The following is an 8,644-nucleotide window of genomic DNA, read 5'->3' on the forward strand; positions in this document are numbered from 1 at the left end:
AAGAGCAGTAAAGATCCTGGAGCTGTGTCAGTTTGGTAATTCAGCCAGAAGGTGCCATAAAGAAGATCCACAGGCCAGGATACATTAAGCAGGCATGAAGACAGTTTTCCCAGGGACAGAGATGGTAATCTCTGCTCTGCTGCAAAGGGCTGTGGTTGCCGAATAATTGCTTTAATACCAGTGGTTTCAGAGAGAGCTAATCACCCTGCCCTGTTCTGCCTTTGCAGTGGGAGGTTATGGTCCAGGGACTAGGAGAATTTTAGAGGGTCAAAGAGATGATGACTAGAAGGAAGAGGAAGGCCCTTGTTTGCTACTCCTTATACTTCTAGTTTTGAGAGAAAAGGATCCTTTCCTTCTTCTCGGAGCATTAAAAGGGAAGTGGATTAGCCGCATTGGCCAGAATTTTCATTGTGGACCCTGAGGTAAGAGGAAGCCATGAACTTGGGTCGTCTGACTCTCTCCTTCAGTCTGGTCCTCGTTTTGCTACCGGTGTCAGGCTGCCACTGTAGCACTAACAATACCAACTTTACTAGAGCTGAGCAAATCCCCTTTCCAAAATTGTGATCCCTCCTAATGCAGCTACCCTTAATCCCGGGTGAAAAATCATTAGTTTGTATCTCTTTTGCCTAACTAGAATGGAAATTTTGGCAGCAAGAAAGAGCAAAGATTTTTTAGGTGGGGCACTGAACTGATGCCACTCTGTAGCTTTCAGACAGCACAAAAGTAATGCCCAGCCATTCAGGACACCAGACTTCAAGTTTGTCTGCTCAGGCCTGAGAGAAGACATCTTGAGAGCATTAAAAATGAAAAATAAAAATACATCTTTTTAACTTGCACCCAGCAGCTGCCAGTCAAAGGGCAGATAAGTGGGAGGAGGGAACCCAATAGCTCTGATGAAGAAGCTGAACCTCCTTTTGCCTTCAAGAGGGAAAAAATACAGCCATATAATGTGCTAATACAGCAGTATACTGTGCTTAGAAAATACCTTTGCAGCTGACTCCCCGCTCTTGGCAGCAGGTCTATATCCTGCTTCTGGGCTAACAAGCTTTGGAGTGACTTGGAGCCTCCTGCCTGCAGGGCATGGGAATGCTGCCAGCAGTTCAGGGAACAGGAATCCCCTGTGGTCTTTGCCCAGGGACCTTCTGCCCAACTTCACCCCCAGGAAAAGCCCCGCGATGGGGCAGAGGGAGTGGATGCAGCAGATGTCCTAGAACAACATGTTTTAGTGGTTATCCACAGTTACACTTGACTTTGTCAGACAGCACGACACAGTGATGATGTCACTTCTTAAGCCACAGTTTAGCATAATTCTGAGGTGCCTTGATAAGTCTCATTGAACTCACAGGAAATTAGGCAGATGATTGTCTAATCAAGAGCACAAACAGCAATTATTCTCCCTTATCTACCCATCAGCCTAGGATCTCAAAGCAATTTACAGAATGAGTAAATCAAGACTTGTAACTGCTCTCCAAAGGATGGTGTCGTGCCCATTTCACAGGTGGGTAAACTGAGGCATGCAGCTTTGAGACAGAGGCCTGTGTGCCTTCCCTTAACACTATAAATGACCTCATCAAAAACAATGGAATGAGTCTTGAAATGTGAGGATTTGTCTCATGAATGAAGGGAATACAGCTAGCCCCAAAGGTCTGCATGATGTTGCATATAAAAGCAGGGACAAGACAGGAACAGATGAAAAGAACGCCAGCACTGCGGTGCAGCGACAGGTCTACCTCTCACATGCACATACAGAAAATCTCCTGCGCACTCTTTATGAATAGGTGCATATATACATTCCTCTGCGGAATTCATTCTTACATTGCACTGTTGACTTACCGGCCCTCTGCGGCAAGGGAGGGGTGATGGATTCGCATTAATGTGCATCCCGGGAAGCAAGCACGTCCCCAGGGGAGCAGCATGATTCATTTTTAATGATACTTCCCTGAGTCTGTGGGCCCCATAAGCCAAGAATTACAAGGCTTGAAAGTCATCATCACTGACTGAGCTGTTGTTGGTGAAGGAGGGTTTCCAGCCCAAGTGGGAGTCGTTACAGCAGAGGGATCATTTTAAACTAAGTGACAAGAATATATTAGAGGAAGGAAAATTACACTTTTCAACAACTGAAGAAAAGAAGAAAAAAACCACTTCCTGCCAGAAATTCTGATTCAGAAACACGACAAGAAGGCAAATTGCTTCCCCCTGTCTGCGCTGCATGGAGCAAACCTACACACGTAGGTCAGAGGCCTAGCAAAAGCCTGAGGCTAAACTAATTATTGTGATTTGCTCGTCTTTTGTAATTAATCTAGGAAAGGCTTAAGGCTGTTAGCAGCTTTAAAGAAGTAAATCTGAAGGACCAATTAATTAAAAACAGCAGTGCTTAATGAGGACCTTTTGGTTCTCTCATGTTGATTGTTATATTTGTTGAAAGTTAAGTTTCCACTGTCTGTCAGATCTTGTCTGGTCTTGTAAAATAGATCTTCTTACTTGGTGTTTAACCGCTTGACACTGGAACAAAAGCTTTCGATTACAAAGCAATTTGTGGGGATTATAATGGAATGAGCTACACCCAAGCTCTCTGATTTAACAATCAATTTGAGGCAATGTTCAGTTCAACCAAGAAACCTTTAGGATCATGAAACTACTATCTGGCTCTTTTAGTTCCTTGCCTTCAGTCTGGACCTGGAGATGTTTATCATGGAAGTAGGTTGAAGTGTACACCTCAAATTTCCTTCTGAAAATAAAAATATCCTACAGTTTTCCTGTACTCTTGGCATTGTCTTAATCTGACGGTTAAGCACCCATTTGTCTCTACACTTTCTGTGCAAGCATAATCTAGGTGTAGATCAGGAGAACCATGACTTCTCCAAGCCAGAGGTGAAATTCAGCTGAACAGTTCAGAGATATAGTCATGGCTTTCCTTTCTTACACGCAGCAGTCAAACTGTGTCCTGTGCAGGAGCTTGTACCCATGGGTCTACTGCTACTGAGAGAATCCTTCTGGCCTTGGAAACGCAGGAAGGTGCCAGAGAAACAGGGGAGATGTGATGGAGGCAACTGTCAGCAGCTTATACCTGAGAAACAGCCAATTATATTAGGACATGTTATACCCTTGTGTTATACATGTAAAAAAAAGGTCATTGATGGTTGAGTTTACTTCACTGGGGGAACTGGTAAGTCATCCAGAGAATATCAGGGTTTTTTTTCTGTTAAGCTGGACCTACATGACAGCATAGGTCTGCCACGAGGGGAGAAACTTAGACCAACATTTTATCTAAAGGCCCTGAGCATCTTACAGAGAACAACAACATTATCTACCAAGAAAATGAGGGACCTGTCATTGGCAAAGACTAGGTCCCTCCGCCTATTTGCTACCCTTATATAAGAAAAAGTGTTTTGTACTGGAAGTGAGAGACTGGGAAGGGAGAAAACAACTATGAAAGGAATAAAGAGCAGACTACCAACTTAGCAGAAACAGCCCTTTGTCAAAAAAATGGACCATTTTGCATGGCAAGACAGAGGAAACATATCCATGATATTCTCTTTCCGATACCTTCTCTATCATCTGTCCCCACAGCTAGCATTTTCACATGCAGCAAATAAATTTTACATTCTCAGCAGGCATCCCTTTTAAAGACCAGCCAACTTCCTGATATTTTGTGTTCAGTTTTTATATCAGCAGATCTATTTTAAATAAAAAGCTATGTGTTTAACAAAACACGAGTGCCAGTAACACAGAGGAAGAATGTGACATTTTTCTCCCCAGGATATTTTGACTGACACATGAAAAAGTCTATAATCTTACATAGGCTCAAGCTGCTCATGTTGACATCCAAGTGTTTGGCGAAAAAGAGTTTGACTGCTTTCCATGGAAGTTGTAGGCTTCCGATTTAGTCTCTCCATCCGGAAAAGACTGACCTCAAGCTCTTTCTCAAGGTATTTTATTTTGTTCATCTGTCCAAAATACAACAGGTGAATTGTGGCTAAATCACCTCCCCACTGCTTAACTAAGTCTCCAAACAACATCCTGTTTATTTTTGTCACATTTTCCCTCTACCAGCTGCTCATCTGAGCCAGCTGAGCCTGTCCCAAAAGCCATCTCAACTCATTGCTCAGCTTGGTGGAAACACTCACTAGCTTTTAGGATCAGTTGATCCTTAGCTCAATAGTCTCTGTAAAGGCTTCCGCAACTGCGATCCCTTACCATCCACAAAGAGCTATCATCCTCCTGGAGAATCAGTCACCCTCTGAAGAAAGAAAACATCTGACTTGTCTGTGGAAATGAGAAAACCTTCCCCATCCCACACAACCACTCTGCTGCCTCATCTGAACAATATTCAATTTCAAAATCCTCCCCGACAGAAGCATGCAGATGCAATCTCTTTGGAGCTTTGCTGTAAAAATAGTCAAGCTGTTCAGCTCTAAACTAAACCTAGAGCAAAGATTTATTCATTTCTGGTATCCTTATGGTTCTGTACTTAAGTGAAAGCACTCAAACACTAAGACAAAAAATATCCCCTTTCTAGGGGTTTTTCCCAAGCACCACAGTGGAAACTCCATGAGCTTTGACTCATTGCTTCATACTGGTTGTTTCGGTGGTGGCTGGAAGAAATGGAGGCTAAACGGGAATTTACCCCCAGTACCTGCAGGGCTTAGACAGCCTGCTAGAACTGGGTCTAACTGAGCAGAGACCCCAAAATTGATTCTACTTCCCAACAATATTTGAGTCACAACGTCACCAGTGTGAACTAGTAGCTGACCTCTCCACTGTTATGAATGAACACAGCCAGATTTCACACCGACCCTTGTGTATGTGCACATAGCATTTATGAGTCAAGTTTATGCCTGAGTCATATGGTCAGCATGTAAGGCAGGACTTCATATATGAAAGCAAAAGGGTTTATTTCTCAGTGCAGAGAGGTCATCTGTTTATGGTTCAGACAAGTTTAATGTGAATCTAGGTTTAGGGGATCAGAAGGCCACTAGTTCGCTGCTGCATTCATGGCCCAGAAATGTAGGATGCGCGCTGGTGTCATCAGGTGTTAATAGTCTTACACTTCACTTTGGAGCAGGATAGAAAGTTGGGGAAAAAAGGTGGAAGGAGGAGATTTACTTCTGGTTCTTCCAGATTCTCAGAAGTTTATGGTGAAAGCTGACATGGGGAAAGACATCTCTCTTCTGATTCATTTTGGTGTGAGTACCAGTCACCAGACAGAGCTTAGACCTAGGATTTGGATTAGGGTACAGAAGCTTTGGAAAAGGAAAGCTGAAGAGTTAGAGGATAGAGAGCAACAGAGCTAGAGAGTTATAGCAGGGGCTACTACCTGAAAGGATCAGGGCCCTAGGGTTAAATTCTGTGCCTGTCATGCTCACTTAGCTGTGGTTAACCCTGGATTTTGACTTAATAAGTTGTAAGAGAAAAGGACAGTTCACTGCCAAGCTATCCAGAAACAGGCAGCTAGCCTGAAGGATGAGGTTGGCAGAAATACATTGCTTATGTTTAAAGTTGGTACAAGTACGGGTGAGGGAGTTTAGTGTATTGCTTGAACTGAACAGCCTTGGAGCTGCAAGGGATGGTGTTTGGAAGGGCCAGTTATTTACATCTGCTTTTGGGACAGAGCGTTTCTCCCGGCTGTGGCGTGGAGTCAGGTTAGGCCTGGGATTTCGGTTTGGGAGAGGAGGGTTGACAACTGCTCCTGGCTCCTCCAGGCCCACAGGACTCTGCGGGGCCGGTGCCCACACAGTCCCTTGCATTGCCTCTGGGTACCGTGCTGGTCACCCGGCTCTTGCTAAGTTCCTGGTTAGGGAAAGGAAATATTTATGCATGTGTTTTCCCCTCCCTGGATCAACTTCATGGCTGTACCCACTTCGACATAGCCCTGAACATCTCTGGCTGCGCTCCTCACCTGCGCTGCCAGGGCTCAGCTCTGACCTGCTTGCAAAGGATGCTGGCACCCCGCGAGCCCCTTCCCCACACCACAGCCCCAGCGCCCTCAGCTCCACCGGGGCTCATCGGCCTCCCAGTGCACCGGCTCCCCGATCCGGGTTCCGTCGTCCCACCTGGCTCCAAACGGAGAACAAATACCAATGCCGTTCTCCCAGCCCTTCCAGACAAGAAAAACAAACACAAACTGCCACAGAGCAGATAAACACACAGAGGTGGAGCCAACCATTTTCATCTGTTATTATTAAATAATAAAGCACACTGAATGCCTCTGCCACAAAACAAACAGGAGATTTGCCCTCAATTTTAGCTTCATTTTCCAAGGGAGACCTGGATTTTTTCAGCTCAGAGGGGTGAGAGGGAATATGATCTATTTAACTCAACACTAAAAATTAAAGTCACTTTAAGATATTTTTCCCTTCAGCATAAGGTTTCCCAGATCCCTGTTTCCAGCAGATCTTAGCTTGATGCTGTCAGCAGGCTTTGCGCGCACACACACACGCGCACACACATGCATGCACCAGCCTCAAAAGCCCAGGGAGAAGCATTTTAGAGCTTCATGCCTGCCAAAGCCTTTGAGGCTCCAGCGGGCTGTCTGCTGCTCGCAGTGCCAGTCTTGGCATTATATACCTCATCGCTGCCATCCTTCACCCGCTTGTGTCGGCCGCCCGCCGGTGCGGACGCTGCTGCAACCCTTCTTGAGGAGCGACTGAAGGGAATGGAAGGGCCGAAGCACAAGCGAGGCAGCCTCCCCTCTTCTCTCTGGCTCCTCCCGGTTGGGAAAATGAGACCAGTAGCATCTCCGAAGCCATCCAATGATTAACCCATCTTCCCTCTTTCAGTAGGTCAAGCTGAAAGTCCCCAAACAGGGACATTCAACCACAGCAGCACTACAGTGATTTCCACCACCAACCCCCCCCGGCTTCCATTTCCTTGCTGCCTTGAGCAAAAGAAGATTTCCGGGCGCTCCCAGATCTACAAAGCCGACTAGATACCTCACCCCCATTCTTTTCACCTCCCTAGTTACCCTGACAGCCTGCACCAAAGGTACTTAGGACTAGAGTCCCATCAAGCTTTGGTGATGCCTGTAAGTGCTCCAGTCACGTCCTAAGAGATGGTCCCCCCTGCATGCAAGGCCCAGGGAACCTCCTGGCCAGCTGGCACAGGTCTATATTTCATGTTCCAGATTTTGCCTTAATTTACATCTCTGTAACCCTACTGGGCATCACAAAGTACAGGAATAAGACGAGATTTTTCCTTGAGATGTCAGAGGCCTGTTGCTCAGGTCATGATTTAATAACAGCCAAGGGAGGAGAGGCCTCCTGAGAAATCCCCTCCTCCCCTCAGAACCCAGCCTGGCCCACACGTTTGCTACCCTGAAGGCTCTGCGCTGGTGTTTCGTGGGGTTTGTGGGCCCACGCAGTGAACGGAGTTATTAGAGTGACCTGGCTCCAAACGCGCAAGCGGGGAGCGGACTGCTGTGTCGGGTCAGGAGGGGAACATGCGGCCAACACACGGGGCAGAAATAGCTTGAGCTAGCTTCACCATGAAGTCAACGTATCATTAAGTCAAGGCCTGGGCTGCAGCACGTGGGAAATCAGTCAGTCAGCAGCTCATGCGTGCCCCTGCGCTCAGCCACACGCCGACGTGCTGCGGCTGCCAGCTCCGCTCTGGCGCGGCCCGGACACGCGCGTGCACGCGGCACCGTGGCTCTCGCAGCCCCTGCACCGGTCACAGGCTGCGGCCAGAAGGGTCACCGTGGGTTTTGCCTGCTTCAGTAATAATTCAAAAAAAATCATTATAAACAATGTACAGACAATTTTGCAACTTCCCAGATGGGAATCTAAGAAAGAGAGAGCTGTCACTCCAACTAGATGGCTTAACACCGCCTGGCTACAGGGACTGGGAAAGGAGTAAAAGGTCCTGGTCCAGCAACATTAATTTCTTGTTTGTTTAGTTCAGCTTGATAAGGGCCGTGGTAGCATCTGACTGCTTCTAAGCAGAGGGGTCAGAAATGCATGGCTATCTGATCAGCTGGGCGTTACGTCTCCAGATCCGGACCTCGGCGTCTCTCTAGGCTTGGGATTTTTGCACATTCACTTTAGAAGAGGACTCTGCTGGAAATGAGAGAATCCAGTGGTCGGTGGTAACATTGATCTCACATTCTGCAAGGTGCCAAGCAGAGAAGAAAAGTTTGTGATAATGTTTTCTCTCACCATAATTCAGAGTATATGGAAACTCGGGAAAATATTCAGGAAAAGGAACATCTAAACAGTGTCTGTCTTACACAGGACAAGAACACTTGCCTGTAAGCAACCAGAAGATGCTTGATAACATGTTTGCAGCTATGTCACTAGTGACCTATCAGTCTCTGCACACATGAAGATAGATGTCAAGGCTGAGCCATTGTGTATTCTTGAGATACAAAGGAGAATAATTTGAAAAGTAGTCCCGGAGCACTCCAGTCATCACCATGAGATGAGGCACAATAAGACATCTGAAAAGCTGTGGCAGTTATTTTATGTCTGATATGTGTTTTTGTGAATAGCAGCTTCAGTAATTTATGTTCCTGGTTGAAAAGCTTTTTGTAGCCTTAGTACACATGGTGGTTAACCCTCCTACTCCTCGGCTCAGAAATCTGTACAAGTCACTGAAGACAAGTAGTGCTATCCTTGGCTCCATCTCTAGCACCCTTTTCATTTCTGTG

This window comes from Dromaius novaehollandiae, chromosome 17 (assembly GCF_036370855.1).
Source record: "Dromaius novaehollandiae isolate bDroNov1 chromosome 17, bDroNov1.hap1, whole genome shotgun sequence".
NCBI lineage: Eukaryota > Metazoa > Chordata > Aves > Casuariiformes > Dromaiidae > Dromaius > Dromaius novaehollandiae.